A 23735-nucleotide genomic window follows, 5' to 3' on the forward strand; every position below is an offset into this window, starting at 1 on the left:
GACTTAAGAGCAGCTTTGTTGAAAGATTTATATCTTCCAGTTGGGAGACTGATTTGGCATCTGATTAAGAAGCTTTATGGCTGCAAACAAGAGGTGCAGACCTTTCCTTCCAAAGCCACATCCCATTTCTTCCTGATCAGAGTGGAAGCTGTCCCAATGACTGCTGCGTATATGAAGGACTTATGGAGCAGAGATTCTGTGCTGACAAATAGTTGAACGGTTCTTAGACTCCCTGCATAGATCAAAGTGCTTGGGGGAGAGGATGTAGCATCTCAGCAAACCCTCAGAACACACTGCGTTATGCCTGGGTTCCCCAGAGATCCATTTAATTTACAGCTGCCACGTTTGAAAGCTGCAATCTGAAAGCCTCATTCAGCAGGTTGAGTTCCCTCCAGATGGCTGTGCCTGCCTGAGAGTTCAAGGGGACCAAGGTTGTTTCATGCATCCTGACCACGGAAGGATGCATAAGCAAGCATCTTAAACAGTTCCCAAGAAACAGCCCCCAGTCTGCTTGAGCAGGAACTGAGAGCGGAGAAGAAGGAAATGTTTTCTCAGTCCCAGAGCACAATGATCACGATTATTATTTTTCAACTGCGAAATGAACAAATGAGATACGCAACAAAATGTTGTAGAGTGGAGTGCTCCTGTTCAGGGTTCCAGCCAACCAACCATGCCATGTACCTCATTCCGTTCCTCCTTCCCATTATTTCCCCATTTCCTACTTCAACATGGAGCCAGAATTCTGTGCCAGAATTCTGGCCTTGACTGAGGTGGTGAATCTCAGGCCTGGGGGCCAAATGTGGCCCTCCAGGTCGCTCTATCTGGTCCCAGGACTCTCTCCAGGCCACATGACCTCTTCAGTCACACCTCCTCAACTCTCATCATCCTCAAATGCTTCTGCCTGGCTGGCACATGTCCATTAGCTTGGATAATGCCTCTTGGTTGTCTGAATGGGGAATGGAGAGGAATATGTGTGCGAAGAAACTAACCTTCTGTACGAAGTTAATTTTACATTTGCTGCTCTGCCGGCTTTTGCTTCTGACTCTGCCCACCAATAGCATGCAATCTCTGAATAGCTGCCTGGGGGGGGGTAATAATAATAATAATAATAATAATAATAATAATAATAATAATATTTCATTTATACCCCACACATCTGGCTGGGTTGCTCAAGCCACTCTGGCCGGCTTCCAAGACATAAAAACATAATAAAACATCAGACATTAACAGTAACAATCTGATCCAATATAAATGTCACAACAGCTTTAATTTAAACAACTTATATCAAACAAAGCAACATTTAACAATCCATCAGGATCTAATAATAAACAGTAAAATTAAACACCAGCAAATAATAATTAAACAGTTCAACCACAATAAAGAATTACCAATCTATAATCAATAAAAGTAACCGCAAATCACAATGCATAAAATACCACAAAACATGTAAAAGGATCAAATGGAGAAACAAAGAAGCACAACTTATAAAGCTATTTTTTAAAAATCTCCCTGAATTCTTGTCTTTCCAGCTGAGAAGCTGCTGTTCCCAAAGTCATAGTCTGGGAAAAGCTAGGTGGGGCAAGACTAGGGTTACCAGATGTCCCCAGATTTGCAAATCTGTCCCTGGACAAACTCCGTCCTTGGAATGTCCCCAGATTTGCAAACCTGTCCCTGGGAAATGTGGCAGTGCAGCCTCAGCAGCCCGGAGCCAGCTTGGTAGTGCAGTTGGCTCTGGCTGGCTTCAGGAGCTGCTCGCTGCCATGGCACCCACCATTTTTCCTCACCAGAAGTCCCCATAAGATGTGTCTTGTGCGCATAGGATGTGTCTTGTGTGATCTCCTGCCACCTTTGTTTTGACTGATCGGGGGAGGCTCAGGAGTCGCAGGTGGGCGGCCGTTGCCCAGTTTTTTTAAAAAACTGTGCATTTATGTTTCACAGGATGCAAAAGAAGGGCTTTGCACCTTTATACAATATGCTTGTATGCTTGGGCCCAGGGTCTTTTGCCTCACTATCTCCACTGCTGACTCCCTGTTGCTACTCAGCTAAAAAAAAAAGGGTCCCTGGATTCATTGAAAAAAATCTGGTAACCATAGGCAAGACAGGTGGAAACCACATTGCCTGATGAATTTGAACCTTGATCATAAAAAAGAGTCCTCACAGTGGTGTGCTGTCAGTGGACTAGGGAGGCTAGGCCAGTCCCCTAAATGTTCCCCTGGCATGTCCTTCCCAAAGCCCAGGAAGCTTCTGCCCGGTTTAGAGAGGGAGGTGCGATTCTCACACATGTTGGGACGTCACAATGTGATGTGCACTATGCCAGGGTCCCCCCCCCCATCACCCTTGCAAGCTGGTGCCTCTGACACTAACTGTCCCCCTATGAAAAAATTCATCTGATTCCTCATCCCTGAAATGGGCAAATAGTCTGATGGCATAAGGCACTTTCCTGCCTTTCTAATCAAGTAGCATAATAGCAAACAGTGGCTGCCAGCCTTTCTCTGAGACCTTGTGCTGGTTCTGTGAGCATCTGTTAAAGGCAGGAGCTGTTCCTTTCTGCCCTTCAGATCAATGCATGGAGTTTCCAAAGAGTCCCAGTTGCCATGCAACACAAGCTGAGTTTGAAAGGAAAGTGGTAGCTTCCAGTTAACACCATCTTTTATATCGATCTGCCCTGGGCCATGCAGCCTGATGTACTAGTAGCAGCAAGATGCATCCATCACATGTGAAAATCTCCACATAGCCACCCAAAAGATGGTTTGGCGGGATGGTGGGGTGGCATGAAATGGCGGCAAAGGCAGACGAGATTTAGATGGGGTGCCCGAGTTCAAATGAGTGTGATAAATACTACTTCTCACTTTGAGTGCATCAAAGGCACGTGGCGCAAGGTGATGTGAAAAGAACAAATGTAATTTTCAGAAAATTGCTTTCCGTTTCCTGGAATTGCTAAATATAAGCTCTCTCTCTCCCTCTCCACTTTTTCTCGGCTGTATGGATAAGGTAGAATGGATGGAACTGGGTACAGTGGGGCCATTTATTTTGCAGAATGCATTTAGAGTAAGTTGCTGTGATGGTTGTCCATTTGCTTATTCCCCCTTTCTCTTTCAACAACATTTGCATTAGGGGGAAAAAGACCTAATGCATAATGTTCTGTGCACTGGCTGCTCTCTCTGAAGTGTCAGGAAAATAACCTCTAGTACAAGTCTACAGGAACATCTTTCAGTAGCTGTGTTGATTATGTTACGTTTATTTCTTGGGCAGCTGGATGGCTGGCTTTCTGGATCCTGCTGAGTTTATTTGGAAGGAGTGTAAAACGAGAAGGCTGATCACGCTATGGAAGTCCAGAGAGCATTAATAAGTTAACCATGACTTCTGCTGCTTCCACTTCAGACACCTGCATATGAAAAGGAAAATCGGAATAGAAACAAAAGAACAAGGAGGTTTGGGAAAATGTTTTAACAGTTTGGGAATTAAGGGAATCCTACCAGACGCTGGTGGAGAAAATGGCGCAGGAAAAATCGTTATGAGTGAGTCAGGACTTCAGGAAATCTACTGAGTAATAAAGAAAGGGGGAAAAGTCTCAGCACCTCAAGGGGTAAAAGAGACATAATGCCCGTGGAATTCAGTACATTCGAGAGAAACTTGGAACTGATGCCTGATTATCGTCTTCCAAAGCAACTACGGTAAAGGGACCCCTGACCATTAGGTCCAGTCGTGACCGACTCTGGGGTTGTGGCGCTCATCTCGCTTTATTGGCCGAGGGAGCCGGTGTACAGCTTCTGGGTCATGTGGCCAGCATGACTAAGCCGCTTCTGGCGAACCAGAGCAGCACATGGAAACGCCGTTTACCTTCCAGCTGGAGCGGTACCTATTTATCTACTTGCACTTTGATGTGCTTTTGAACTGCCAACCTTCTGATCATCAAGTCCTAGGCTCTGTGGTTTAACCCACAGCGCCACCTGCGTCCCTTCCAAAGCAACTACTCTATCCCAAACTTAATGCTGGTGGTCAACAAAAGAGGTTTAAAGACTGTCTCAAGGCAAATCTTTTAAAAATGTAGTATAAACACCAACAATTGGGAAACACTGGCCTGCGAGTGCTCTAATTGGAGAGCAGCCTTTACCAAATGTGTCATGGGTTTTGAAGACACTCAAACTAAGGACGCAAGGGAGAAACATGCTAAGAGGAAGGCAGGCTTGGCAAATCCACACCGTGATCAATTCCCACCCGGAAACCTATCTCCCCACTGTGGAAGGACATGTGGATCCAGACTTGGCCTCCACAGTCACTTATGAACTCACTGCTAAAACCGTGTTCATGAAAGACAATCTTACTCGGCTACGAGGGATCGCCAGAGAAGAAGAAGGAAGAGAATACCTGACATCACCCAGCTACAAGAAAAGCAATCTTCTGAATATTTCATCCTCAAGGATTATGTGCAAGCCAGGCTGTCATTTCCCCTAATTTTACCTGCACACAAACATTTTACATGTAATAAAGAGAAAATGGAGAACAGTATCAGAATATTAGGAGTGCACGTCTGCATTTTTGAACGTGTAATGAAGTCCACACTATTAGAAGCAGAGAAGGCAAACAGGAATACATGCATGTAAAGTAGATTAATAGTAGAGATGTTTCAGAGAAGGTTGGGACAAAGCTTAAAATACCGGTAAAATTACATGTCTGTTTGACAGGCATTGAAATTGGAAAAATTGCAGTTAACTGTGCCTAACCACGGTAGACTTTGCAAATAAAGTAACAATTTCAGACTGAAGACTGGAAATTAACACAAAGAGAACAAATTTTCAAATGAAAACGGAAACATTGTATGTCCAAGAACAAAAGAGAAGAAAATAAGATAAAATTTAAAAGCCTTAGGTAAGAGTTGGAAGATAAACTGTGGGAAATCAAACAAGGAAGAATGGAATATATGATGGGTGGGTGGAATTTAGTAGTTTTGACACTGGTAGATGAGAAAATGCCACCCCCCCCAAAAAAAATCTTCCTTGAAATAATGGCAGACAGATGCAAAATTGAGACTGAGTGCTATAAAGAAGTAATAATGAACTCAATCTTGAGAATAGACTTCTGAATGCACCAAATCAAAAGTTCCTGAGAAGTTGTAAAGGAAGTAGAGAGAGACAAAATGCCTGATAATTACTACAAAAATGCTGCAGGAAAGGCGTTTTAGAAGATGGCTTTGTAAAAGTTAGTTTGAAAAAGTTCGAACAATTAATATATTTTAAAGGGGGAAAATATTTTTTTAAAGATGTTAGTCTGTCCCTCTTCCCACTCTCCTGCTTTCAGCTAGCTGCATCTCTTTCATTTAATTCCTCCTGCGGCATTACTCTATCAGAAAAGACTAATAGGCTGAAAGCCAAAGACAAAAGGGGCACTTGTTATCCATTTACACAAAGACATGAAACAAACTTTGCAAACGGGTCTGCACAGTGGCAAAGGTGACTCATCCACGCATTTGCAGATCATTTGAAACTAATGGACCCGAAGACCAAAATCGTCATCTCAAATGGCAGGATGTTATTAATACTCAGGGACGATGATATCTAAACTGGTTCACGCAGAGAGTGTTTTGCTGAGTGGCAGTGGTGTCATCTGAACAAAGCTTGTTTTCAGAAACCAAAAGTTTTGTGGTTTTGTGAGATCGAAAGGACACTGTAGCACTGTGGGGGTGGGGTGGGGAGGGTTACCCTCAAAATCTTCTAGCCCTTGGGCTACACAGGCATTCTGCTTCAGTTCATTCCTCCACCCTCAATCCCTCACCCCCCAGTTCATTTCCCTCTCAGATCCTGTATATGCAGAGAAAGAGGCAGGGCCACAGTTTGGACACAGGTGGCATCTTCCACAATGATGCCAGACTCTTTCATCCTGCTGAACAAGGTTGCTGTCTTTTCCACCAACCAGTGTATCTATGCCCTTATTGGCAGCTTGATGTGTGTGGATATTGTTGTGAGTGTTTGGTGTGTGTGTGTGTGCGTGTGTGCACGCTCGCACGTTAGGCTCTATGCCTGAGTCTTCACTTCCTTCCTCTCATCTCCTCCTAATAATAATAATAATAATAATAATAGGGTTTCCCCAGCCACTCTGGGCTGCTTCCAACAAAATATTAAAATACAATAGTCCTTCAGATATTAAAAGCTTCCCTAAACAGGGCTGCTTTCAGATGTCTTCTAACAGTCTGATAGTTGTTCTTTCCTTTGACATCTGGTGGGAGGGTGTTCCACAGGGCGGGTGCCACCACCAAGAAGGCCCTCTGCCTGATTCCCTGCAACTTCGCTTCTCGCAGTGAGGGAACCGCCAGAAGGCGCTTGGCGCTGGACCTCAGTGTCCAGGCAGAACAATGAGGGTGGAGACGCTCTTTCAGATATACTGGACCGAGGCCATTTAGGGCTTTAAAGGTCAGCACCATCGGTTTGAATTGTGCTCGGAAACATACTGGGAGCCAATGTAGGCTTTACAAAATTGGTGTTATGTGGTGTCGGGGGCCGCTCCCAGTCACCAGTCTAACTGCCGCATTCTGGATTAGTTGTAGTTTCTGGATCACCTTCAAAGGTAGCCCCACGTAGAGCGCACTGCAGTAGTCCAAGTGAGAGATAACTAGAGCATGCACCACTCTGGCAAGACAGTCTGCGAGCAGATAGGGTCTCAGCCTGGGTACCAGCTGCCCTGGACACAGAATTGACCTGCACCTCCATGGACAGCTACGAGTCCAAAATAACTCCCAGGCTGCACACCTGGTACAGTTACCCATTCAGGACCAGGGAGTCATCCACACCCGCCCGCCTCCTGTCCCCACAAAACAGTACTTCTGTCTTGTCAGAAGAAGAAGAAGAAGAAGAGAAGAGTTTGGATTTGATATCCCGCTTTATCACTACCCGAAGGAGTCTCAAAGCGGCTAGCATTCTCCTTTCCCTTCCTCCCCCACAACAAACACTCTGTGAGGTGAGTGGGGCTGAGAGACTTCAGAGACGTGTGACTGGCCCAAGGTCACCCAGCAGATGCATGTGGAGGAGCAGAGACGCGAACCCGGTTTTCAGTGTGGCTTTCAGTGTGGTGTCAGGATTTAACCTCAATCTGTTAGCTGCCATCCATCCTCCAACTGCCTCCAGATACTCACACAGGACCTTTACCGCCTTCAATGGTTCTGATTTGAAAGAGAGGTAGAGCTGGGTATCATTTGCATACTGATGAACACCCAGCACAAACACCCTGATGATCTCTCTCAGTGGCTGCATGGAGATGTTGAAAAGCATGGGGGATAGGACGGAACCCTGAGGCACCCCACAAGTGAGAGCCCAGGGTTCTGAACACTCATTCCCCAACACAACTTTCTGAACACGGCTGAGGAGGAAGGAGCAGAACCACTGTATAACAGTGCCCTAATACCTGTTCCTCCATGTGTTTTCCTTTGCTTCTTCCTCGTCTCTCACCATCAGCCATCTCTGCTTCCCCATTGTAGCTAGAATCTTAAAAAAGAAACCCAACAACACGTTTCTGTGTAATAACTAAACGACGTCTGGATGTCTGGATGTCTGCAATATCTTTTCTCCACAGCACAATAATCGAGAACAAAATACACCCACTGGAAAATAATAAATCCCTAGCTGTGTTTATGTTTCTGCTGCGTTTCTGTTCCTGCCAAAGATTTCTAGAACTGGAAAAACACTTCACAGTTGCTGCAATCATGTGTGAGAGAGAAAGGGATTGTGCCCTTTGTGGGGGATTTTGCCATCAAATGAACAATGCATGCCTATGCTAGTTAGGAAAGAAAGGGGTTAAAGACCACAGAGTTGTAAATTGCTAGAGAAGTCTCAGCTACACTCACCCCCTCATCTTTGGGGAGGGAGGAAGTAAGGCTTATTTCCTGTTCCTTTCTGTCTCTCCTTCTTCTCCTTTGAACCATGTCACCAGGCATTTGAAACTGGGACTCCAGACTCAGGCCATGTGTTTGAGACTAACATCTGCATTTTGCAACTAAAATTACCTTGCCTGTGTTGTTTCTGTTGTAGCATTAAACGATGCATGAGTGAGACCTCAGATTACTGTAAGTAAAGCATTTAAACTTCCTTACTGTTGTGGTATATTCACTCCGAGAGGGGTAGAGGCGGGGGAGCACAATTGTGAGCTCTTAATGCTAGGACATTTAAAGGTTGAACAACCTACATTTCCTGCACTTTGCAAATGCACATTTCTGTTTTAAGCTCTGCTGGGGGCTCTTTTGCGTAGAGAATGAGTCAAGCCCCCCCCTCCACTTTTTAAAATTCAGACAGTCAGCCATTTTTCTTTTGCAGTTCCCTACACTCTTAGGACTTCAGTATTAACTGGCTTTCCGCAGTTATTTCCCAACATCCTAAATTTGGGGTTAATTGTGTTATCTTATGTGTGATCAGATTTGCACATTAGCAGCTCAGGGGTTCAGGGAGAAAAGCATAACCAGTGATAAAAACAACAGACTCAATATTGTAATTGAAAAGAATAATAAAAAAAGATTGATTGATATACAGTGTTTCATTCAAAACATGTCATTATGCATTTTCTGGGAAGGGGTAGGCTGTATGCTGTAAAGGTAAAGGTAAAGGGACCCCTGACCATTAGGTCTAGTAGTGACTGACTCTGGGGTTGCGACGCTCATTTCGCTTTATTGGCTGAGGGAGCCGGCGTACAGCTTCCGGGCCATGTGGCCAGAATGACTAAGCCACTTCTGGCGAACCAGAGCAGTGCACGGAAACACCGTTTACCTTTCCGCAGGACCAGTACCTATTTATCTACTTGCACTTTGATGTGCTTTTGAATTGCTAGGTTGGTAGGATCAGGGACCGAGCAATGGGAGCTCACCCCGTCACGGGGATTCGAACCGCCAACCTTCTGATTGGCAAGTTCTAGGCTCTGTGGTTTAACCCACAGCGTCCCTAGGCTGTATGCTGAGACCCTTCTAATTCCTGGAATAGCCAGTCAAGTTTCCTGGTGAGGTCCATTAAAGAAACAAAGTGAGTGGCTCTGTGCCAGAGAGAAAATGTGTTGACCCCCTCTATCAACTCACTGGTAGTTAGAAAGGTAAAAGCCAGAGTTGAAAATTGAGTTATGTAAGCAGGAAGGTACAAGATGGAAGCAAGCCAATAGGCTGGGAAAGCAGAAAGTCAGAGCAAAGCCTGATTTCTGCTGGAATCCAATGCTGTGGGTTTCAGAGAGTTAATCATGTTGAGCCTCAGGTTGTATATATGTGCAAATATAAAGATACAATGGTCTCTGCACACAGTAGCACAGAGTTGTGCTTTTCCTTCCTTGCCATCCATTTTGGTCCATCGTGGCTCCTCTGCTGTTTGTTGAACGTGATGGATTTTTTTAGGCCCAACAGGACCATTTCATTTTCATTTACTTATTTTAAACAGTGAAGCAGGAATATTAACTGGTCAATTAGAGGCAATGTCAATTTTTTGAACAGAGGCAGTCAAAATTGCCACTAATTCTCAAGGCGGGTGATGTGTGCTCTGACATCTATCAACAACATTTGACTGTTCTGGACTGATGTCAATGGAAATGTCCTCATCTGCAGCGAATAGATTCTATCCACTTACTAGATTTTTGTGTTGTGTTCCAAAGGAATTATCCTTCCCTGGACTGGAGCAGCAACAGTTGTGCATAAGGGAATCCCAACAGAGTGGAACAGAGTTGTCTGCCCCAGGGCTGTTACCTAGCTCACTAAGGCAGCAACATTAACCCCACACACCTGGGAGGAAGCCTACTTCTAAGAAGACATGTTTAGGATTCTGTTGTAATGTTGTAATGTTCGAAACATTAGAAAGAGGAGAGGGGCATTGATTTTGCTTCCTCCCAAAATGACAACTTCATGCCATGTTTATCTCAAGCTCCATCTGATTTAGAACAGTATCATCAACGGTACTAAGCAGCCATGGCTTCTGCCAATGGGGAAGTGTAGTTTGTTAAAGATGCAGAGCATTGCTAGGGGACTCTTGTTCCCTCCACAGAGCTTCTATTTCCAGAACTGTATAATGATAGCATGGTATCGACATCCATCAAGACATCAAGGATAATGTACAGTTCATTGGCAAAGGTAACCCACCAGGAAAACCAAGGCCATTTCAGTTCCAAACCCAGGCCTGAATCATTTCCCCCCAAGCAGGTCCACCCCTCTTGAGCACCTTGCCAAAAAGGGAAATATTTGTGACTGGGTGGTAGCTATTCAAAACTTCTAGGTCTAGGAAGGTCCTCTTAAGGATGGGATGTATCTCTTTAAGGACATGTGCCTGTCGGTTTGCAAGCCCCCTCCATAGAGGCTGGCCCCTCTCACTGTCCTCGGAGCTTGCTTACCGGTAACCTCCTCTGGCTGATATCCAGACAGACCAGGGAGATTTTGATAGGCGACATTTTCCCAAGCATGGGTAAAATGCACAACCCCTCCCTCCTGCTTCCGCAGGGGAAAGAAAATAAGTCAGAAATCTATTTACATGATGTTTATTTCTGACATTACAGTACTAGAGAAAAACATGTCCTTTCAGCTCAGTTCTTCTAGCAAGTCAGATAAACTTCCTGAACATGTGCACACAGAAGGTTTCAAGTTACACTCTTCACAAAGACTTATCCAGCCTGTGAACGTCCTGGGAAACTCTTCTTTCCCACAGATAGGCGCATCATGTGATGTCAACAATCTGGGTGTCTGCAGTGGTGATGTTTCCATATACTGACAGTGCCACCACTTCCTCCTGCATTAACCACTCCCTGGACCCACCTAGTCAACCCCTCTCAGCTAGGGTTGTCATATATCCTCTTTTCCCAGGACACATCATCTTTTTCAGGTCTGGCTGCCCTATGCCCTCTTTCCCCTGAGCATGTCCTCTTTTTCAGGATTAAAATTTCTGTCCAGGGACATTTTTAAAATTTGGCAAAATGTCGGGTGTGTGTGTGTGTGCTTATTTACAGTAAGCTAGTCTGCAGCAGAGAATCACAAAAGAGCAGCATCTTCAGAATATGGCAACCTTACTCTCAGCTGGCTTTCATAAGCTAGTTTGACATTAACTGATAGGAAGTGCTTACAGAGGGTGATGAATACAGCACAAGATTTTATGGGCTGTCCTGTGAATCCGCTGGATGAAATAGCGGAAGAACGTTGCCTCAGGAGAGTGACGAAAATTCTCAGGGATGATTCACACCCTGGCCGGCACTTTCTTGATCTCCTGCCCTCAGGCAGAAGATACAGAAGCATGATTAGTTGCATCAACAGGGCAAAGAACAGCTTCTATCCGTGGGCTGTTAGGCTACTGAATGAAAAGATAACAGCAGGGTAACTGACTTTCGGGTTGGGTGGGTGTGCGTGAGTAAACGAGGGGAATTAAGACTAAGAGAGCTGAGCGGGTGGTGCTCGTGTAATCTCACTGGATACAAGTTGTACAAGTGACAATAAAGTATTTCAATTTCAATTTCTATAAGCTATGATGGACCAGGATCAACAGAGCAAGTGGTTGCCGAAACTCTTATAGAAGGTCTGGGGACAGCATTAGCTGAGGCCAGTTTCCTTTGGATACTCTGAGGACTGCTGACTCAGGGTATCTTTGCAATAATTGCTATATTTATAAGGCTGTTAAGTTGTGGGCGAACATATCAGATGACACAGCGATTCTTCCAAAGCAGCTCTTTATTTGTAAGCTGGAACAGAACTAACTGAGGAGCTCAGTCAGCCTGCTTATATAGAGCTCCAGAACAATTGTAACTGTTGCAACTTTCTAAAACTATCCAATCACAGAACGTCACTTTTCGATCCTTCATTTGCATACAAACTATCCAATCAAAGAACGTTACTTTTGATCCTTCATTTGCATAACTATCTACAGTATCCCCCTGCTGGCCCAGGGTGAGAACATCAGTACATAACAAAAGCCATTGTGGTGTAGTGGTTAGAGTGTTAAACCAGGACCTGGACCTCAACCATGAAGCTCACTGGGTGACCATGGGCCAGTCACAGCCTCTCAGCCTAATGTAGATTGTTGTGAGGATAAGATGGAGGAGGGAGAACTATTGTAGAGTATTGCTTTCCTGTATTGCTATAAAGCTGCCTTGTTCTCCTTGGAGGGAACATGGGATATAAATTTTAAAAATGCAAAAGTGGAGATGAAGAACAGGCAGGATATCTGCAACCCCACACCAGATCTCCAGAGAGAACCCAAGAACCCTCCAGGTGCCTTTGACTGGATGACAACTTCCTCTCTTTCCACCGCTGTTCCAAATGGCTGTGCCAGTTTCACATGTGTTCTTTTAGAAGCCTGTCTCATTCCATTTCTGCACCAGTCTGCATCTTTCTTTTTAGAAAGAATCCATATGGAAACAAGCATGTAAAGAAACATTTCAACTCAATTTTATTTATTTGTTTACAATCATCAGTAAAAATATTCAGTCAAAAACCAACTCCACCTTACAATGAAATACAAAAATGCATAAAACGGTACAACTAAAACCAGCAATAAAGTGGATTACAAAGGCAGAATAAACAAATGATTTAAAAATAACAGAAAAGAAAAGAAAGGATTTAAAGAGTTTAAAACTGGAGAAATGAAATAGGCTCATTTGGGAAGACTTGGGAGAAAAGTTTTCAATAGGATATTGAGCATATATAACAATGTAGGGGCTCACTTCACTTCCTAAGGCAAGATAATTGCATAGAACTGTTGCAACAACACAAAATCCCTGTGCTTTACCAGAACAGTGTAATTTATTTGGAAAAAACACAATAACAGGCATTTTTGTACTTTTTTTTGAGCTGGAAATTGCATGAAATGGTTCCGAGAAGTGCAAAATCCAAAGGATAATTATATTCTAGTTTACACATTAATCCAGGAAATCAGCCCAGCCTGCATCAAAATTCACATAAATTGCATTCCTCAAGCATCCATACCTCACACACCCCTTCTACCAACCCCTTCTCCTTAGCTGGGGAAGCGCTCTATCTGAGCTCTGTTGGATATTTCCTTTAAAATGCTCAAAAGCACTCTCCAGGCCCCCAGAAACCATCACTGAATAAACAATTAGCTGATACCAGTTGACCTTGCTGAACAATTACCAGGATCTACTTGACAGAAGGACTGGTTAGCTGGACAGGCCACAGGAATAAATTCACTTGTGGCAATTCCTGCAGTTACTGGTTTCCTGCACTTACCAGTTTCAAAATTGCTGCCTTCCCTCATTATCCTGTGTATTAGCATGAGAGTAATGCCTGCCAAAATGTCCTCTTCCTTCAAAGACATCAGGCTTCCTCCCTGAATTTCATCTGTTGCTCATGTGAGACAATCTCTGCTGACTTCTTAATTGGTTTACTTTGGGCCAGAGAAGACTTCTGCTGAGAAGATGCTTGCTGAGCAAAAGACAAAATAGACTCATTCTGTCAAAGTTTCCTTTCCAACGGTGGGTTAATCAGCAATACGCCAGCAGCACGAATTGTGGTTGTTGATTTCAAAACCCATAGCTTCACCCAGCAGAAGGCAGCTGTGCTGCTGGGATGGAGACAAAGGTGCAAGAAACCCGTGTTTACGACATTAATTAGGTGGGTGCAGAGACAATGGCTGTGAGGAGGAATATGCAGGATAAAAGAATCACCATTTGACCTTCATGTGTATTTGCCTTGGAAGGTAAAAATCAGCTCTTTATTGATGATAATAGCAATGTTCCTGCTGACAGACTGGAGGAATCAGGGAAGAATGGCAAGTTCTCAACGCCACCAACGCACATGCTTGGCTTGTCAATCCAAGTAATATTCTTTCTGGGCTTTGTGAATGAAAGCAGAGTATTTAGGACCTTGGACAACAACAATAGAGAGGAAAGGGAAGGAATGCAAATCGGTAGTCTTGTCAGCTTTCCAAGGACTCCTGCTTCCTAGACTAATGGAACACATAGAAAACTCTACAGTTTTCGAAAAATGTTATTATTTAAAAATTCCTTGGGTTGCAGGGGTTGCAGTTTGGCAGCTGTGGCTTTTTGTCACTTACTGGACAGTCCACGCTGGCCAAAATGACCACTTTTAGGCAAATATTTAAAGTCATTTTTGCATCTGTTCCATCTGAACCCTACTGGATTGCGCTCCTCCGCCCCCAGGGGTGGGGAAGGTTGGAATAGGAAGATGGAGTGGTTTCATGTTTTGAAGCTGCTGGAGGGTTCTGCCAAGGCTTTGGCAACTGTCTGCCTTGAAGGAGCTGGAATGTGTTTTAGAGCAGGATGGCTTCATTTCAGTGCCAACCATCATAACAGAATTCTACGGTCCACCAGCATGTTCAGAATGTTGCAATTAAGTGTGCACCTTCAGAATCCCTTAAGTGTTAAAACAATTAGCATCTGGCGAAATGAACCGTAGTTCATGGAAGTGTGTGTCATAATAAATTAGTTAGCCTAAGGCAGGGGTGTTGGCATTTACACAGCTAACTCCTCAGATGCCTGCCAATGCATGGCCGAGAACTGCAGAACCAATTATATTGTTTTGGAGAATGAAAAGCAGTAACTCCAGAAAATCTACCTCTGGCCTAAAGTCACAACGCAATCATACATTTAAAGCACTCCTTTACCACTTTAACAGCCATTGCTTCTCCCAAAGAATCATGGGAACTGTAGTTTGTTCAGGGTGCTGAGAGTTGTTAGCAGACCCCTCACAGTGCTACAATTCCCAGCACCCTGAGCAAGCTACAGTTGCCAGGATTCTTTTGGGGAAGCCATGCCTGTTACAATGGTATAAGAGTGCTTTAATTGTATGCATGCACATAGCCAGGATTTTTGATTTTTTTGGGGGGGAGGCAGAACCTCAGTTAAGTATTTTTATTATTTTTTATTGAGTTGGGGGGCAGTTTCCCCCTTGCCCCCCTGGCTACACCTTGAATATATGGTGGGGATGCAATACTACGAGATCCTGCTGTTTTATAGCAGCTCAGCCAGTACAGCATGAGATTCTCAATCTCAGGGTCGTGGGTTGGGCAAAAGTTTCCTGCATTGCAGGGGGTTGGACTAGATGACCCTCGTGTTCCCTTCACATCCTGTTGCCACAGTGGCCAACCAGATGATCATGGGAGGGATTCTATGGAATTCAAATTTTAATACAATAAAATACAGTGCAAAAGAAGTAATTAAAAAAATATATACAATTACGTAAATCTAGCACAGTGCATTACGATTGCTACCACAGGCAGAAAAATCATTAAGTACAATGCCAGGAGTCTCAGAAATTATTAAGAGTCAGGGGGGTAGGGTGGAGTGGGTTTGGGAACCACTAGACTAAAATACAGTCCATGTTGCTTTCTATAATCTCAGTCAGTGCCAGGGCTTTTTTACCTTGCCCAGTAAAACTGGCTGCTTACCAAGTTAGCTTTGAAGATTTTTGCCCTCTAACTATTCCAAAGATGTTTTGTGGGTTGTTTCTTGTGCATGGAACCAAGATGATGTGTTTTTCTAAATGAGCAGAGACTGGAGATTTGACTACATTAAGTAATTGCTTATCTGTATGTCACTTAAATTGCACAATGATGTTACAGTATGTTCTACCTCTGCACAATATGCATTCAGAAACCTGTATTGTTGAAATTTAAAGTTCCTTCTGAAAGCATATGGGAAATAGGGTCCTTAGCTGAATGTCCCCCCCCCCGCCTTCTGCAAGGATATGTGTCTTTAACAATGATTTGGCAGGTGGAAACTCAAAGGGTTTCAAACTCAAAGTACAGTGATGCCCTGCCAGTTGAGTTTTTGGCATATGCACCACTTTTAAAGAGCCTTTTCTGGGGTTATGGGGGAGCAAACATATGGCAACCTTAGCCAAAGCTTCTCTTGTACTTGCCAAAACATCTCATAGTCTTCTCAGAGTCTTTTAACATCCCAGTGAAAAATCCCATATATAGTAAATAGCAAACTCAAATTCTCCAGCTGTGGGTAAGGCTGTTGGCAAAATGGTGCTGTGGGTTAAACCACAGAGCCTAGGACTTGCCAATCAGAAGGTCGGCGGTTCGAATCCCCGCAATGGGTGAGCTCCCGTTGCTTGGTCCCTGCTCCTGTCAACCTAGCAGTTCGAAAGCACGTCAAAGTGCAAGTAGATTAATATGTACCGCTCCGGCGGGAAGGTAAACGCCGTTTCTGTGTGTTGCTCTGGTTCGCCAGAAGTGACTTAGTCATGCTGGCCACATGACCCGGAAGCTGTAAGCCGGCTCCCTCGGCCAATAAATTGAGATGAGTGCCGCAACCCCAGTGTCGGTCACAACTGGACCTAATGGTCAGGGGTCCCTTTACCTTTAAGTGCAAGAGAGAATGAACAGCAGGTCTGTGAGAACCCCAAGATCTGCAGAAGTACAAATATATATATAGGTGGAAAACCTGCCCCCAATCAAAAGAGCTCAGTGAGAAATATTTCTTTTAAGTGTACTGCCAGAAGAAATAGGGAAATCGAAAAGAACATTGTTCATGTACGGGATAACAGTGGGCAGAATTTTAGTAGCAAGAAATTGGAAAAATACAACAATAACCTAACACAGCAGATTGGCAAATCCTAATGGTAAAATACCTGCAGCTAGCAAAGGCGACAGGAAGGCTCAGAGGCCAAACAAAACAAATAGTCTATAAGGAATGGAGAATTTCTAAAGAATACTTAAAAAAGCACGGTATAAAAGGAAAGCTCCTGGCAGAACTAGACTGACCCTTGTATAGTGTAAAAAGTAATTGACCAGTTCACAGGGGTGTAAAGAGAGACTATATAAGGAATATGTAACTCTGCGGTATAAGGTAACCAATAGATAAAGTACAGTGAGACTAACTGGAAGTCATTTTTAATTTTTCTCTTTACAAGATCTATAATTATTTGCATTGTTGGGTGTATAAATGATGTTTGTTATACTATTATTGTGTTTGTTTTTTCTTTCTCTTTTTTCTTTCTACAAATGCATTTATTTTAAAACAATAAAGACATAATTTAAAAAAACATAACAACAAAAGAGCTCAGTGAGGACTTAATACAGTGGTACCTTTGTTCCTGAACGGTTTAGTTGTTGAACAAATCGGCTCCTGAATGCCACAAAAGTGTTCTGGTTTGCGAACGCTTTTCGGAAACAGAACATCCGGTGCAGCTTCCACTTGACTGCAGGAAGCTGCTGCAGCCAATCAGAAGCAATGCCTTGGTTTTTGAACGGTTTCAGGAGTTGAACGGACTCCCAGAACGGATTAAGTTTGAGAACCAAGGTACCACTGTATGTTTGTTGTGGGGTAAAAAGAAAACAAAACAAAACATTTCTTCAGAAATAAGTGGCAACACTTATTTTCTTTTCTTCATATACTTTAAAATGTCAAGCCATTTCCCTGTTGTAAAAGTGACAGTACTGTGCTTAGTATTTGATGCCATATTCCAGGTTGTCAATGGCAAAAGTAGGACAGCTGACAGTGTCGGTTGAATCCAGCCGGACCCCCCTGCTGTTTTAAAAGTTCATTTCTGTTGTTTATGTGACATTTTTAATGATTGAATGCCATAGCTTTTGATAAGGACCTGGAAACCTTCCTGGATATTGTGCTGCATTCTTTCATGGCCCTGCCCACTCCTTTTATTCTTTTTAAAACCTGGCCCTGACATGATAAATTTTGGTTCTGAGTACAAAAGGTATAGGGGAGATCAGGATAGAAGTCCCAAGGAATCGGTGAAATATCCTTAATAAAGTGTGTGTGGAATGAGCAATGCCATCCAACCCAAATTGATCAAGGAAATATTATTATTATTATTATTTAATTATTATTTATACACCACCCATCTGAGTGGCTCCTAACAGAATATTAAAAATGTGATAAAGCATCAAATATTAAAAACTGGCATCTCCAGGTAAGGCTAGGAAGTCTCCTCTCCATGTAGATAACATGGAGATAGATGGATCACTGGATCTGACTACATATACTCAGTATAAGGTAGATTCCTTTGTTCCTATGCTACACTTATCGCATGCTTGTGGGGGCAGAAAGTATTTGGTAACAACAACAACAATTTATTATTATTAATAATACCCTGCCTATCTGGATGGGTTTCACCAGCTATTCTGGGAGGCTACCAACAGAATATTAAAAACATGACAAAACATCAAACATTAAAAACTTCCCTAAAGAGGGCTGTTTTCAGTTGTCTTCTAAAAGTCAGATATTTCCTTGACATCTGATGGGAGGGCATTTCACAGGGTGGGCGCCACCACTGAAAAGGCCGTCTGCTTGGTTCCCTGTAACCTCACTCCTTTTAGTGAGGGAACCACCAGAAAGCCCTTGGAGGTGGACCTCAGTGTCCAGGCAGAATAATGGGAGTGGAGACGCTCCTTCAGGTATACTGGGCTGAGGCTGTTGAGGGCTTTAAATGTCATCACCAACACTTGGAATTGTGCTCAGAAACGTAAAGGTAAAGCTCAAGGGAACCCTGAACATTAGGTCCAGTCGTGGCCGACTCTGGGGTTGTAGTGCTCATCTCGCTTTATTGGCTAAAGGAGCCAGCGTACAGCTTCTGGGTCGTGTGGCCAGCATGACTAGGCCGTTTCTGGTGAACCAGAGCAGTGCACGGAAATGCCGTTTACCTTCCTGCCGGAGCAGTACCTATTTATCTACTTGCACTTTGATGTGCTTTCGAACTGCTAGATTGGCAGGAGCAGGGACCGAGCAATGGGAGCTCAACCCGTCGTGGGGATTCGAACTGCCAACCATTTGATCGGCAAGCCCTAGGCTCAGTGGTTTAGACCACAGCGCCACCCACTTACTGGGAGCCAATGGAGGTCTTTCACGACCGGTGTTGTATGGTATCAGCGGCCACTACCAGTCACTCCCAGAATCTGTTGTATGCTACAACCAGACCAGTCCTATCACTGGGCAGAATGGGGCAACTGTATCAGGTGGTAGATGCTGAGGGCAGTAGTGGCTGCCTTCTGGTAGTTCCTCCTGAGACCCCTGGACATTTCCTTGTGTTGGAAGACAGAGTTGTATATGCCACATAGCCTCCTAAATTAGCCAGTTTCCCTCAGATGCAGTGGAAGATACGATTCCATTTCTAGTGTTGGTAGTCAGGGTGGCCATGGAGCCCCAAGTTGGACCACTAGAGGCAGCTTCAGCATGGATATTGAAATCCCCCAGAACTGTTCTGGGTTGCTCCAACACAAAATCTGAGGTGGCCTCTGCCAGCTTGGTGAGAGAAGCTGCTGGGCAGCTGGGTGGAAGGTACACCACCAGTAGTCCTAGGTTACTGTCTCCTTGGCCCAACTTGAGAAGACAGAGGGGTTTCCTTGTGATGGAAATGGAAGTTCTGTGGACCACTGCAACTCATCCTCTGGCACTGCAGCCTGTGTTGATTCTGCACTGAGTATCCAGGTGGATACAGCTGGGTTAGATCAACTCCTAACTCACCCACCCACCCAGGTCTCAGTAATAAAACGCCAGATTGGCACCCTTTTTATGATCAAGTCATGGATAAATGCGACCTTATGATGTGCTCATCTAGATAATGAGTGATAATGCCTGCGTAGTCCAAACAGGGCCTCTGAGAAACAAGAAGGAGGGTGAACACAGGTTTGTTCAGTACAAACTGTAATGTACTGAAGTTCTCACCCTGGGCCAGCAGGGGGATACTGTAGATAGTTTTCACTCAGGTCCACATATGCAAATAAGGAATTGAAAGTGACGTTGGGTGATTGGATAGTTACAGAAAGTTGTTACTGTTGCTTTGTAGTTGAGCTCTATATAAGCACGTTGGCTGAACCCTTCAGCCCAGTTCTGTTCTCGGCCTGTGAATAAACAAGAGCTGTTTGAAGAATCGCTCTGTCGTCTGATATGTTCACCCACAACTTAACACAAACAGTCCTCTTCAAGGTCCAGGGTTGTATGTGTACGTTCCAGTGAAAACACCTCAGTGCAGAAGGGGTTCTCTGAAGCTGTAAAATCTCAGAACTAGCGAATTAGCTGAAGGTCAGTAGACAATTAAAGGAATTTAATCATAAAGCAATCCATGTGCAGCCGCGTGCTGTCTGTTAATTATCTCGCAGTGCTAGAAATCAGAGAATTAAATAAATCAAGGTTGCAACTGGTTGTTTGGTGTGTTTTTTACCAGAGCTTGTACAAAGGAGCTTATTAGTAAAAGCATACAGAGGATAAATGTGTATTATTGGAATGGTAGGAAGATAAACTTTAGTATTCCTAGCTGCTGCTTTATATTTCTTTTGCTCTCCTTCTTTCCTCTGTGTTTTGTGTGTCAGTGTGGATGTGTTAGCACTGACCATTACTAATTAGCTGCATCCTATAAACACCCTCATCAGTCTGCATTCAGAAGTAGATAGTTAATGGCAATTTTCGCTCTTCAGAGCCCTCTCAGTGTATGAGGAATAAACACTTGTCAACCAACTAATTGGTATACTGAGGGGTTTTGTGCAGGATGTCTTGTGGAATACAGGGTGGGAAGTGGATTATTTATATGCAGGCAGGTGGGGTGGGGGAGAAATTCAACAAAGTTTGCATTTAAAGGCAAACCAACCAAATTCACACTTCCTGAAAGAATACGTGAACCAAAACAGCCATCCTTTGAAATTTACACTTTTCCAAATTTTGCTGTCCATATGTCCATAAGAATTCAGCTATCTGCAAAAACAGCATGCAAAATTACATTACTTAATGGAAAATTGCTTTGTCCAAATAATGTGTCTGTTAGGTTAAATTGCATTCAAAATAATGTGTTTATTAGGGGATAGTCATATAAAAATGCTGATGTATTTTCATGAGGATTTTTTTTTAAAGTGAGCAAATGGCTGCAGAAACGATTTGCATTTATTTATTTATTTATGAAAGCTTTTCTAGACCACTGCATCATAAAAAGCATACCACAGCGGTTTACAAAAAATGTAAATAACATAAAAGGAAATGATAACATCATAAAAAGTTAAAGACAAGTTAAAAGCAAAAAAGAAATTTAAAATGTTTTAGCCTTGATTCCTGCATTGCAGCGGGTTGGACTAGATGACCCTTGGGGTCCCTTCCAACTATATGATTCTATGAAACACCAATAGAGCATTGTGTACTCTTAACGACCTGCACAGGGCTGGCAGAATTGGAAAGTTTTCAGCAGGCATTTAAAAGTTGGGAGGGGATGCATCCGCTGAATCTCTATTGGCAGGGTGTTCCACAGGACAGGCCTGGCGACATTAAAGGTGCAATGTGGAGAACTGAATTGAAGCTTGGAAAAATGAGAAACTGAGCAAACCAAAACTGACAGATCCACCCACAGGTTTCTATCCTTCCCCCTGTCTTCATGACATGAGCTGACAGGCTTTCGTGTATTTTCAGTATGCGATGTTATGGCCTTTTGCTCCCCAGCTGGAACAGAATGCTGATGACTCAGGCAGTGGAAAATCGAATGTGGATTTGTCATTCTAGCCTGGCAAGCACAAGAAGAATTCTCTTTGTGAGTGCAGTACCACCTGAACCGCTTTCATATTGGGCAGTTGTTGTGAGGGGTTGCCTTGTGTGTGCTTTCATCGCTCCCTGTTAGTGGGACACAGCACCAGGAACAAAGCAGCCCCTCCTCGTATGTTTTCCCTGCTCATCTTCCTGTTTCTCTCTCAAGTACAACATTTGATTTCCCCCCTTCCTTCTCAGGAACCTGGGCATCAGGCACTGTAGCTAAAGCATCTGAGTTTCTTCCTAATACATGGAGCAATCCTAACTCCTGGCCAGGAGAAGTCCTGCGCTCAGGGTGGACGGTGGTGGGTAGCGAAATGTGGTTTTCTACTGTGCCAGCTTCTGCAGCAGACAGTCCTGGATCAGACAAATTGCTACTACAGTGGTACCTCGGGTTACATACGCTTCAGGTTACATACGCTTCAGGTGACAGACTCCGCTAACCCAGAAATAGTGCTTCAGGTTAAGAACTTTGTTTCAGGATGAGAAGAGAAATCGTGCTCCGGTGGCGTGGCAGCAGCAGGAGGCCCCATTAGCTAAAGTGATGATTCAAGTTAAGAACAGTTTCAGGTTAAGTACGGACCTCCGGAACGAATTAAGTACTTAACCCTAGGTACCACTGTATCTGGACAAGCTTAGGATTCTTCTTGCCCCTGCTGGACACTATTGGAAATTGGTATTGACTCAACTGTGATAATTTTTAAAGCAAACACCCTCCACTTGGGAGCAGGTAAATGGAAAGAGTATTTGTCCTCCAGGTTTTGCTTCTAAATCATCTGCAACCTATTTGCAGTAACAGTGGATTTCCTGCATTGGAAGGAGGAGGTGGTAGATGATACCTAAGTTCCCTTTTAGATACTGTTATAGATCGGGGGGGGGGGGGTCCCCCTGAAGCCTAGGGATGAATAAATGCTAGGATTTTGATTAATTGGGATATGGATTAAAAAATAAACCGCAGAGTTGTGACAGACAGGGAATTCCTGGGCTGGCATATGCAAACCAACCTGGTCCAGCTATGGCTATCAAGAGTATAACTGAGGGCCATTAACTTCTTCCCCCAGGTGTGAACAAAGGCTGGGGATTTGGGAGGTTGCCAGGGTAACTGCTCTGGGGGAGGGCAAAGGGTTTTCTAGGATGAAGAAGAGGGGACCCATGCTTTTCCAGCTGCACTGGCTCCCGGTGGAGTACAGCGTCAGATTTAAGGTGCTGGTTTTGACCTTTAAAGACCTTCACGGCCTAGGACCCTGGTAACTATGGGACCGCCTCTCCTGGTATGCCCCACGGATGATCTTAAGGTCCATAAACAGCAACACCCTAGAGGTCCTGGGCCCTAAGGAAGTTAGATTAGCCTCAACCAGAGCCAGGGCCTTCTCAACACTGGCTCCAGCCTGGTGGAACGCTCTGTCTCATGAGGCCAGGGCCCTGCAGGATCTGATTTCTTTCCACAGGGCCTGTAAGACAGAGTTGTTCCACCTTGCCTTTGGCTTAGAATCAGTTTGATTCCCTCCCCCTCTTTCTTTTTCCTTTCTCCTCCTGTGAAGAGGCAGCATCCTAGTGTTTTAGCATTGTATTTTAATCTTGTTTTTTAAATTGTATTTTAATCAACATGTTTTTATTATTGGTTGTTAGCCGCCCTGAGCCCGGTCTTGGCTGGGGAGGACGGGGTATAAATAAATAATAATAATAATAATAATAATTATTATTATCATCATCATCATCATCATCATCATCATTATTATCATTATTATCTTGGAGGGGAGCGGCCTGAAGGTTGCCTGCACTCCTGCCTCTGGAAATGTGTATGCCGTAAAATCTGGACTCCCTCCATGCAGACTGAAGGTGTAAATAGGTGAATAAACCATATTTCTTCTATTCTCCAAAGAGACACAGACGCTCTGTGTGTGTGCCTGGGACCCCATGGGCTTTTGCCACCACTTGTCAGAGAGAGAGAGAGGCAGGCACCTGGCTTTTGTGACAATACTATGACTCTAACTCCTTGCTGACTTTATTTATTATGTCAACACCCTGGACCTTCTCCAAGGAGATCCATGCAGCATGCATGGTCCCCGACCCCCTGCTCTGCTATTCTCACAACATTATACAGTCCTGTGGGAGTTTATTTTATTTTATTTATTTCATAAAATTTATACACTGTGTGATTGTAAAACAAAAACCCAAACACCTCAAAGCAGTTTATAAAAAGATGAAACAATAAAATCAAGGCTAGGCTGCAAGAGTGTGAGTGGCTCAAGATGAGCTTCATGACTGCACAATGTTTTGAAGCTGGTTTGCTCCTACTCTGG

The 23735-nt window shown here is 43.9% G+C and overlaps 2 long non-coding RNA genes across 2 annotated transcripts; one reads left to right on the forward strand and one right to left on the reverse strand.

Moving 5' to 3' along the window:
- Window positions 1-1863: 1863 nt before the first annotated feature.
- On the reverse strand, window positions 1864-4455 carry LOC310680472. Its single transcript, XR_014512800.1, has 3 exons — window positions 4369-4455; window positions 3477-3543; window positions 1864-3385 (listed from the first exon to the last, which is right to left on the reverse strand). It is a non-coding gene; the product is annotated as an uncharacterized lncRNA (long non-coding RNA).
- A 15144-nt stretch (window positions 4456-19599) lies between these two features.
- LOC310680467 lies at window positions 19600-21720 on the forward strand. Its single transcript, XR_014512794.1, has 3 exons — window positions 19600-19950; window positions 21319-21436; window positions 21631-21720. It is a non-coding gene; the product is annotated as an uncharacterized lncRNA (long non-coding RNA).
- The last annotated feature ends 2015 nt before the right edge of the window (window positions 21721-23735 follow it).

The sequence above is a fragment of the Podarcis tiliguerta genome (genome assembly GCF_965153285.1).
Source record: "Podarcis tiliguerta genome assembly, chromosome: 6".
NCBI lineage: Eukaryota > Metazoa > Chordata > Lepidosauria > Squamata > Lacertidae > Podarcis > Podarcis tiliguerta.